Raw genomic sequence first — 11,846 nt, 5'->3', positions numbered from 1 at the left:
GCAATGGGTGGTGATCTCGGCTCCTCGATGGTCTCTCCCTGACCCTCTAGAGAATAACTCCAATTCGCTGGGTCATGCACACTGGTCATCATAGGCTCTGGCAGTGTGAAATAATGAATAACCTCGCTGTCGACTAGCAATCGGAACTGACATGGGTGGAAAGAGGCTCTCCTCATCAACCCTCTGGTCAAACAGAAGTCGATGTCCATGGTAGTGTACCCACAGTAGGTCCGGAGATGTAACAGCTTGCGAGACAGACCTAAAGCGACATCAATCTGCGTGATGATCCCGCCCACATATATGACTCCTTCGGTCGATCTGGAGACACCGTTGAGGCCACATAACAGAAAGTTTCCACATGCTACTGGGCGAGACTGGGATGCACAAAATAGTAGGAAGATCTCTTCCTACTCAGTAATGTCTCAGCATCCGGTCTTCCTAGGAAGGAATGTGCCAACATCATCTGGAAGTATCTAAAGGCGGGGTTATGTATGACATGAGACAGCTGCGTAGATGGATCCTGGCTTCCGCCACCTGATATATCACTCCAAAACTTCTCCACCTCCTTACCAAGAAAATATCCCATAGGTGTCTCCGAGATAGCATCAGGAGTGGTCTGGAAACCCAATAGGTCGCCGAACTCTTTCTGGCTGAAAGAGTACTCAACTCCAAAGAGCCTGAAAGCAGCGTACCCATCTGGTCCAGAGTATGGGTCATAATCGAATGAACTGAGGAACTCCAATGTCAAGTTCCGGTATGTGTTACTTAGATCGTCAGCAAACTCGTCCCAGTGAAGCTGGTGGCTAAGGAATCGGATACTCGGCTTGATACCCAGTGCCTCCATACAGTGCTGATCTGGATAACATGTGGGCGCCATAGGGCGCTGATAAAGAGCAATGTAGCGCTCTCTCTGTGCGTCATCTCTATAGGCCACGTCCATATCATCGAAATCCTGCATCCTGTAGAAGTTAGGAAAGTGATCCTGAAAATATAAACCATTCAAATATTTAGTCTCGGTGAAAAATAAAAATTAAATTAAATTAAATTAAATAAATGCGAAAAAGTAAAATGAAAAAAACCATGGGTTGCCTCCCACGCAACGCTTGTTTAACGTCATTAGCTTGACGATTAGAATTTATACACCTGTAGTAGTAGGAATAGGTGGATCAATCAGAGTGTGGCTTGAGTAGTATGCTGGAATGTCTCCTCCTTCGTAGAGCTTCAGTCTTTGTCCATTTACAATGAATGGGCTACAGGTTTCGTTCTTGATTTCTACGGCCCCGAATCTCAGAATCTTGGATACTTCGAAAGGGCCAGTCCATCTCGAGCGTAGCTTTCCAGGGAAGAGTCGTAACCTAGAGTTGAAAAGGAGAACAAGATCGCCTATATTGAAGTTTTTCTTTACTATTCTTTTGTCGTGATAGGCTTTTGTTCTTTCTTTGTATATTTTTGCATTCTCGTAGGCAGATTGCCTAAGTTCTTCTAGCTTGTAAATGTCTAGGGTACGCTTTTCTCTAGCGGCTAGGTAGTCTAAATTCAAAGTTTTAATGGCCCAATAGGCCTTATTCTCTAATTCGAACGGTAAGTGACAGGATTTTCCATAGACTAGTTGGTAAGGAGTGGTTCCTATAGGGGTCTTGAAAGCGGTTCTATAGGCCCATAATGCTTCTTGAAGCTTCTGAGACCAGTCTCTCCTAGAAATATAAACAGTTTTCTCTAGGATTTGTTTTATCTCCCTATTGGATACTTCTACTTGGCCACTAGTTTGTGGATGGTATGGTGTTGCTACTCTAAGCCTAACTCCATATTTTCTTAAAAGTTTGTCAAATATCCTTGATATGAAGTGTGATCCTCCATCGCTTATGACTAAACGTGGTGTTCCAAATCTAGGGAATATGTAGTTTTTAAATAGTTTAATCACAACCCTAGTGTCGTTTGTGGGTGCAGCTATAACTTCAATCCACTTAGATACGTAGTCTACGGCTACTAAGATATACCTGTTTCCTAAGGATGGTGGGAAAGGTCCCATGAAATCTATACCCCATACGTCAAAGAGTTCTACTTCCTGAATGTTTCTTAGAGGCATTTCATCACGCTTTGAAATGTTTCCAGTGCGTTGGAATCTATCACATTTGACAATGCAAGCATAGACATCACGCCACATGGTAGGCCAGAATAGGCCAGCTTGAAGAATCTTAGCGTATGTCTTAGAGGTGCTCGCATGTCCACCATAGGGTGCAGAATGACAATGCTCGATAATACTATTTACCTCTTCTTCCGGAACGCAACGGTAAAAAATGTCATATTTACCCCTTTTGAAAATGAGTGGTTCGTCCCAATAGAAGTTTCTCACATCGTGGAAGAATTTCTTCTTGCGGTGGTAGTCAAGATCAGGGGGTACTATATCAGCAGCTAGGTAATTAACGAAGTCTGCATACCATGGTACGTTACTTATTGCTAAGGAATTTTGGGAGTGCTCATCAGGATCTAGGTTATTATCTTCAATGGTTTCTATTCTAGCTATCAGTCTATCATAGGCGAAATCATCATTTATGGGTACTAGTTCTGGTTTTAGATGTTCTAGCCTAGAAAGGTGATCGACTACTACATTTTCAGTGCCTTTTTTATCTCTTATATCTAAATCAAACTCTTGTAGTAATAGAATCCATCGGAGTAACCTGGGCTTGGCATCTTTTTTACTTAATATGTAACGAATGGCAGCATGATCAGTATAAACTATAATTTTTTCTCCTACTAGATAAGATCTAAACTTGTCTATAGCGAAAACTACATCGAGTAATTCTTTTTTAGTTGTTGCATAGTTAAGTTGGGCAGCATCTAGGGTTCTACTGGCATAATAAATGGCATGTAATTTTTTTTCTTTCCCTTGTCCTAGAACTGCTCCAACTGCATAATCACTAGCATCGCACATTATCTTAAAAGGTTCTGACCAGTCAGGTGGTTTCATAATGGATGCTGATACTAATGCTTGCTTTAAAAGATTAAATGCGTTATTACATTTTTCATCGAAAATGAATTCAGCATCTTTCATTAAAAGTCCAGTTAAAGGCTTAGTTATTTTGGAGAAGTCCTTGATAAAACGCCGGTAGAATCCAGCGTGTCCAAGAAAGCTTCGGACTTCTCTGATAGTTTTAGGGGGTTTTAGGTTTTCTATAACTTCTATTTTAGCTCTATCTACCTCTATACCTTTTTCGGAAACTATATGTCCTAAAACAATTCCTTCGGTCACCATGAAATGACACTTTTCCTAGTTTAGCACGAGGTTCACCTCCACGCATCTCTCCAGGATTTTCTCAAGGTTAGCAAGGCAATTGTGGAAATCAAATCCGCAAACCGATAAATCATCCATAAACACTTCAATGATACCATCTAGGTAATCTGCAAAGATTGACATCATGCAGCGTTGGAAAGTGGCTGGGGCATTACAGAGGCCGAATGGCATTCGTCTGTAGGCAAAAGTTCCATAAGGGCATGTAAAGGTAGTTTTTTCTTGATCTTCGGGGTGGATAGGTATTTGGAAGAATCCAGAGTATCCATCTAGATAACAGAAGTAAGAGTGTCTGGCCAGATGCTCCAACATCTGGTCTATAAATGGTAAAGGGAAATGATCCTTCCTGGTTGCTTTATTTAATTTTCTATAATCTATACACATCCGTCATCCTCCTTCTAACCGTTTTGCTACCTGTTCACCTCTATCATTCTGCACGACTGTGATGCCTCCCTTTTTAGGTACTACATGCACAGGGCTCACCTACTTACTATCCGAGATCTGGTAGATTATACCTGCCTCAAGTAACTTAAGAACTTCCTTTTTAATAACATCACTCATTATAGGGTTTATTCTTCTCTGATGTTCTCTGGAGGGTTTTGAATCTTCTTCGAGCGAAATCCGATGCATGCATACGGATGGGCTTATACCTTTCAGGTCAGAGATATTATATCCTAAGGCTGAGGGATATCTTCGTAAAATGTCTAAAAGTTGGTTTGTTTCCTCTTGGCTCAAGGTAGCACTGACTATGACTGGACTGTTCATCTCTTCATCGAGGAACTCATATCTCAGGTTCTTAGGCAGTTCCTTAAGTTCTAAGGTTGGTTTCTTAGGGCATGGCATAGGATCTGGGGTAAGGGATAAACATTCGTAAAGGTTGTCATCTATGTAGGGTTTCTTAAAGTCATCATCTTCCATTATGAGGGTTGATGGTAACTTAATTGTTTTTATAATTTCTTCTTGTTCTAATTCTCTAACACATTCATCAATGATATCTAAGGCATAACGTGCGTCTCCCATCAACGGTGCCATAAGAAATTTCGAAAGTATAAATTCTATTTTCTCGTCACCTACCTCAAAGGTCAACTTTCCTCTCTTGACATCTATTATGACTCCTGCAGTTGATAAGAATGGTCTACCTATAAGGATTGGTATATCATTGTCCTCTTTGATGTCCATGACAACAAAATCAGTAGGGATAAATAACTGACCTATCCTAACAAGGACATCTTCTAAAATGCCTATCGGATACTTAACAAATCTATCGGCTAGCTGAAGTGACATCTTAGTGGGCTGTAATTCTCCTAAGTTTAACCTCTCACAAACTGCTAAAGGCATTAGGCTCATACTAACTCCTAAGTCTAGAGAAGCTTTTTCGATGACATGACTTCCCAAAAGACAAGGAATGGAGAAATTTCCAGGATCTTTATCTTTCTTTGCTAATTTGTCCTCGGAAATAGCATTACATTCCAAAGGCTTCAGATCGTCAAGTCTACGTTTGTTAGTAAGGATGTCTTTGAGAAACTTTGCATAAGAAGGTATTTGGGTGATGGCTTCTGTGAAAGGGATTTCTACACGAAGTTTTTCTATAACTTTAATAAACTTTTGATACTGGTTATTGATCTGGGTTTGTTTGAGTCTTTGCGGATATGGTATATGTGGTTTATATGGCGGGGGTGGTACGTAAGTTTTATCTTTAGGTTCTTCTCCTCTTTCTCGACCTTCCTGGTTTTCAGATTCCTCTAGTTCCTTTACTTCGTCCCGGGGCTTGGTATATTCCTTAGAAGTTTTGGGTTCACTCAATATAGGGTTTGGTGGCTCATCATAAGTGTTCCCACTTCGTAGGGTAATGGCATTGGCTTGTCCTCTCGGATTTTGTTGAGGTTGTCCAGGGAATTATCCTCCAGGTGTAGTCTGAGGGGCTTGGTTTAAAGCTACCTGAGAGATCTGGGTTTCAAGCATCTTAGTATGAGTAACTATTTGGTCAACCTTGGTTCCTAACTGAGTAATCAATTCGTTAACATGAATGTTTTGGTTCATGAACTCCTTGTTTTGTTGGGTTTGAGCAGTGATAAAATTTTCCATAATTTTCTCAAGGGTCGGCTTTGGTGGAACAGGTTGCATAGGTTGATTTGATCTTGGGGCTTGATAACTAGGTCTCGGAGGTGCATTATTTTGGATTGGGTTATTGTTTTTATAGGAGAAGTTCGGGTGATTCCTCCATCCAGGGTTATAGGTATTCGAGTATGAGTTCCCTTGGGTGTAGTTCACTTGCTCGGAGTGGGTTTCATTTAATAGACTGCATTCTGCGGATTGGTGTCCTTTGGTTCCACATATCTCACAATCCGACGAGACTGCGGCTACAGTGTTCGGGTTTATGCACATATGCTCGACCTTAAGGGCTAATGCGTCCATTTTAGCTTGCATCATGTCTATAGAGCTTAGTTCATGCACTCCTCCTTGGGCTTCCTTCTTCTCAACTGTTGCTCGTTCGACTCCCCATGATTGATGGTTTTGAGCCATATCTTCAATGTGGGCACTAGCTTCAGGGTAAGGTTTGTTCATCAGAGCACCGCCTGCGGCAGCGTCGATGGTCATCTTGGTGTTGTAGTGAAGTCCATTATAGAAGGTTTGAATGATTAACCAATTTTCTAAGCCATGATGTGGGCATGCTCGTAACAACTCTTTATATCTCTCCCAAGCTTCGAACAACGATTCTCCTTGGTTTTGGGTAAATCTAGTTATATGGTTTCGAAGAACGGCGGTCTTACTTGGGGGAAAATATCTAGCAAGGAATACTCTTCTAAGGTTATCCCAAGTCGTAATGGAATTGGGTGGAAGGGAATCTAACCATGATAGGGCTTTATCTCTGAGGGAAAAAGGGAATAATCTTAAACGTATTGCCTCAGGAGAAGCTCCATTGGTTTTAAAAGTGTCTGCTAATTGAAGAAATATTTTTAAAAGTTGGTTTGGGTTCTCAGTAGCGAGACCTGCGAATTGTCTCTGTTGCACCAGTTGTAACAGGGATGGTTTAAGTTCGAAATTATTAGCTGGGATGGTTGGGTTTACTATACTAGAACTAGGTTCTTCATTGGATGGTTGAGCGAAATCCTTAAGAGGTCTTTGGTTTTGATCTTCGGCCATAGCTCTCTTAATTCTATGAAAGAATAAACGTGCGCGAGCGTAACATTCAGGTTCTGCCAGAGGGTATACTAAGCTTAAACTTCCAGTGCTGCGAGTTCTTCGCATTGACCGGCGGGAAATAACCTAAGTCTAAACGATATAACAATAGGGAAATGAAATTTGACGAAATTGGTCCCCGGCAACAGCGTCAAAAACTTGATGCGTGCTTTTCGCAAGTATACGAACGCGTCAGAGTAATATAAAAGATTGTCGAATCCACAGAGACCAAGTGTCAATCTATCGTTATCTATTGTTATGGTGTTTATCAAAGGCAATCAAAATAGGTGTTTTCAGAGTGTGCAATGAAAAGTAAAGTATTGAATAAAGTTCAATTAATAAAGACAGGGTCGAATGTAATTCACATAATCAATTAATAATCCAAGTACTTGCTAATAGAACTACTTATGGGCAGTGTTTCCTCCTTTGAAAAGAACCAATTTAACGGGAACTGTCGCTTTCGCGTATTCAGAACCGAGTTGTACTCCCTAATCAAACCCTCTTATTGTCACTTATAAAAAGGCGCGCATTGCGTTAGAGTAGTAAACCTACTTTTAAGAAATATAGTATCTTGACTAAGTTGAAAAGTATTTTAACCTGGATTTCTTAACCAAAAGAGGTTCTCACGAACCAGACTCTAAACTTATAAACGCGTCCGAAAATAGTTTTAAAATCTCTTTTCTTCTTAAATTAAGACTCCTAATGAACTAAACAAAGCGCTTTCGCTGTTTTTGAAATAGTTAAAAACAATTAAGTTTAAATAGACGTTGGACGGCTTTCGATCTTACCCAACGGAAATTGAAGTGCGGGAAAACTTAAGTTGAAAGTTAAAATAGCCCTTAAGTGTTTCTACGAACAATTGTACGGATTATCGGTTCAATTACGATCCTCACATTCTAACCTTATAGATTTAGTTAGACATGGTAAAGTAAAAGTGCATTAATTTAAACAAAAGTAGTGCGAGTGCGAGAAATAAATAAAGTAAAGCGAGTGCGAGGAAAAAAATAAAGTAAAGCGAGTGCGAGGAAATAAATAAAGTAAAGCGAGTGCGAGGAAATAAATAAAGTAAAGTGAGTGTGAGGATATAAATAAAGTAAAGGCAGAGTAATAAAAACCTGCTCCAATCGAAGGGTTGAGTAAATTGCAAAGCGGAAATGAAAATGACGGCAGGATTAACTTCCTTCCAAAGTGCTCCAAACTCGATTACAGACTCGATCACAGACTCGATTACACAATTGTGGTAACACCCCAATGCGAAGCGATTACCACTTTAAAATACTGAATATATGCCTAAGTGAAACAAAGTTGCTCTGTTCTAAGTTTGGATGCCTAAACAAGTGATTTCGAGTTTCTATTTATAAGCAAGTAAAAAGATGGAAATGACAAGGATGCCCTTCAACTTGAAAGTGGGAGGGAAAACTTTTCCTCTTGTGGCGCCCGCCACAAGGTCCATCTAAGGCGCCTTAGTGGAAGTAGTGGGGAACGTGGAAGTTGAGGGAAGTTGAGCTAGGACACGTCATGGCAGGGTCTATGGCGCCAGCCATGGTGGAAGCCACAAGTACAAAATGCTGAATTTTAGGGTTTTTAGCTCTTTTTCACTCCTTTTCTCGGTCGGGGCTCCGATTAAAGTAAAAATCTGAAAACAAAGAGAAACATAGTAATAACACAATAAAATGACAATAAAACTACTAAAATGCATGCGAAATCAGAGTCGAAAATACGGTGAATTTCAGTGTTATCAAGTTGGTAAAAAGATTTTGTTTTTAAAACTCAATTCAGCCCCCCTGCCCTTCTTGTATGTTTCACACCTTCAAAAAGGACGAGACCGATATGCAAGGCAGGTTGTCACTGGGAGGCTTACTGTGCAAATATACCACATGAAGAGACTTAACAATTGATAAAATAGTTGACAATCATACATGTAGTAGAGATTATAAGGTGAGGCTACTCAATTCCAAGTGTAACGGCAAGAAGATATAGACTAATGTAAGAGAAAACTCAAGTTTGAAGTTGACAGATATAAGGGAGAAGACTCATCAAAAGTGGAATGTTGGTATAAATAAGACACTTGCATATAGAGCTAAGACACTGGTTGTCGACATTATGGATGGTCCATTTAGGGAGCAATACACAAGACTTTATGATTATGGCCATGAAATTTTAAGGGCAAATCTTGGGTCAAATGTGTCAATTACAACTCAACCATTTCAAGGTGGAGATGAAAGTAGTGAACATCTCGAGGGACCATTGAACCCCCATTTCTAGAGGATGTACATATGCCTTAAAGCTTACAGAGATAGTTTTTTCAAGTGCATGTTGGAACACCCTGAATTAGGTTAATTTATTTAATCAAATTATTTAGATTTTATTTAATTAATTAGTATGTGGTGTTTATATATAAAATTATGTGTGTATGTGGGGCATTGGTGAGAGCAGTGGTGGGGTAGTAGAAGAATTAGACTAAAATAGAATTAGAGTCATAAAGGGTATTTTGGTGAATAGATGAATGATGGCTTTATAGGAATCATTAGTTGAGAAGAATTAGGTTTCTAATAAAATTGATTTAGTAGAAAGTTTTTTGGACCAGTATGTAAAAACAAATTTCGGGAGAAAAGAGGCAACGCAAGGATAGGGCTTGAAGAGGGAGGAAGAACATTGATCCAAATCTGAGTTTTTTCAAGGAACCTAAGGTAAGGGGAAAAAGGTTTTCTCTATGGGTGTATTGCATGATAGGTTAGAGAAGAGAGGTTCTTTCTCTTATTAGGGTTGTAAAATTCTGTTATGACGAGTTGTTGTTGTGTTAAAAATCTGGAAATTAATGATTGGCTATGTTTGTCTATATGATTGTGTGAATGAAAATATGTGTAAATAATTCTGTTTATGAACATATCATTTTCTGCCATTGAAGCATATCGAAGCTTTGATCATGAGTATGAATCTTGTAGAGAAGGATGATTTAATTGTATATCAAATTATCATGATCCATGAATGATATGTGCATTATACTATATTTGATTATGGTGATAATGTTGGATACTATGTAATTCATTTCATGGGATAATTAAATGTAGAAAATATAAGTTAGAATAATGAATGAGGGCTGGTGAAGCAGGAGAATAAACATCATGTGAAAAAATGGGAATTTCTGGAGAGAAAAAAAGATCATGTCAACCGATTGACACTATATGTCGATTGCATGCATATAAATTTTGAAAAAAAACATGTAAATTGATTATTAATTGGAATTAATCGATTCCATATCTTATAAATGTGATTTTGGGGGGAAATAGAATGCAAACACATTTTGTATCAATCATCCCATGTCAATCAATTGACGTAGGCCATATTTTGAGTTTTTTTTTGTTTTGAACTATCTTGCATCACCCCACAATTTTGGCCATAACTTTAGTTTTATAGGTCCAAATAAGGTTTCGTTTGAAGTGTTGGAGAGATAATGCATAGATCTATCTCATGGTAGTGCTTGGTGAGATGATTTATGAGTAGACGTATGTTTACTGTAGAAATGTATGTTACGAAATGTATGGATAATTGTGTGAATCATTGTGTTTACTTGATGATGAACTGATATTAAAATAATTTAACGTGTTTGAATGTTGTGTGAATATGCATTTGATATGGTGCTGCTATTTGGTGATAATTTTGGTGATATTGCATTTTGTTGAAAGTCATGCATCATAGTGCATGAACTTCGGTCCAGTTTTGGTGTTCTCTGGTTCAATGGTGTGGATTCAGGAGCGAGTAGTGCAACACCCCAATTTAATTATTCATTTATTTAATTATTTATTTAATTTAATTGAGTATTTTATTTAAATAATTGTTTATGAATATGTTACATGGTTGGCTGGTGACGGTATTTGTGGTGTTTTGTGTTAATTAATTGAGTTAGTGGGAAAAAACTAAATTATTTATTTATTTAATGGTGAGTGGAGGAAGAGTGAGTTTTGTTTGGGAAAAAAGTGTAATTTAGAGAATTAAAATAAAATAGTATATATTTTAAGTTAAACAAAAAATTAGGTTTTGAGAGCTATTTTCATCGGTACGTCAAAATACGGGATTTTGGACAAAAGAGCTTGGAAGAAAGGAGGATTGTTTGGGTTTCCATCTGATTTCCTCATTAGGGAAGCTACTACATTTGCTCAAGTCGGTGGCGTGGATGCTTTTGAAGCTATCTTTGTGTTGCTCATTTATGAATTAGCTTTGTTCCCTAACATTGACGGTTTTGTTGATGCTAACGCCATTAGACTTTTCTTGATTGGGAATCATGTGCCTACTTTGTTGGGTGATATGTATTTCTCTTTGCATCTAAGGAAATCTAAGGGTGGTGGGACTATTGTCTGTTGCATTCCTCTTCTGTACAAGTGGTTTATTTTGCACTTGCCTCAGGCACCTGCTTTTGTGGAGAACAAACAATGTCTACGATGGTCTCAGAGACTTATGTCTCTCACTAATGATGATATAGTTTGGTATGATCCGTCTTTAAGCAATTTGTAGATTATTGATAGTTGTGGTGAATTCTCTAATGTGCCTTTCATTGGTACACAATGAGGAATTAACTACAATCCTGCTTTGGCTCGTCGTCAACTTGTGTTCCCCTTGAGAGACAAACCTAATAACACTTGTTTAGAAGGTCTTTTCTATCAAGAGGGTAAAGATCCCCAACATTTGAAGCAGAAGATTGTGCATGCTTGGCCTTATCCTTGTGAAGACTGCGCAATTTTGTAGCTTTGGAAGCTTACACTCTTTGGATGAAGAAGAGAGCTATGGAGTTAAAGATGCCTTATCCTTGTGAAAGACCTATGTCTATGGTTATGGTTGAGCCATTAACTCTCCCTAACCAATATGTAGAGGAGTTGGAAGACGTGCTCGCCAAGATGAAGCAAGCGAGAGATATGTGGGAAGAATGTTTTCGTGCTTTGAGCAAGAAGCATGAAGAGTTGCAGTTGGAGTCTAAGGACAAAGATGCACGTATTGAGCTACTTGAAGACCGAGTAATGAAGAGACAGAGAGAGCCATAGGTTTCATCTTCTAGCATGCCTCAACCTTCCGTTGCTTGGAAGAAGATTGTTGACCAGCTTGTCCTCGAAAAGACTCAGATGAAGGCTTCCTTTGAGACCGAGATCCGTCGCATTCGAAGGAAGTACGCGCCTTCAGCTAGATCTTCTGATGTTGTTAGGGATCCTTAGGATGACTAGTCTCCTTTTCCCCTGTATTTTTTCATTTGGTTTCTGAAATTGTACTCAGTGTAATTCTTCCAATTATACAAATGAAAAAGAGATTTTTGGTCATATAAAAATTATTGCAATTGTTGATATATATATATATATATATATATATATATATATATATATATATATAT

At 38.7% G+C, this 11,846-nt stretch overlaps 1 non-coding gene across 1 annotated transcript; it reads left to right on the top strand.

The window, feature by feature from the left end:
- Positions 1 to 5,942: 5,942 nt before the first annotated feature.
- Positions 5,943 to 6,049, top strand: LOC127077907 (small nucleolar RNA R71). The gene has a single exon (XR_007787671.1). It is a non-coding gene; the product is annotated as a small nucleolar RNA R71 (small nucleolar RNA).
- Positions 6,050 to 11,846: the final 5,797 nt, after the last annotated feature.

The sequence above is a fragment of the Lathyrus oleraceus genome, chromosome 4 (genome assembly GCF_024323335.1).
Source record: "Lathyrus oleraceus cultivar Zhongwan6 chromosome 4, CAAS_Psat_ZW6_1.0, whole genome shotgun sequence".
NCBI lineage: Eukaryota > Viridiplantae > Streptophyta > Magnoliopsida > Fabales > Fabaceae > Lathyrus > Lathyrus oleraceus.
Note: the sequence above shows the minus strand (reverse complement) of the source record. Positions and strands in the feature narration are given on the sequence as shown.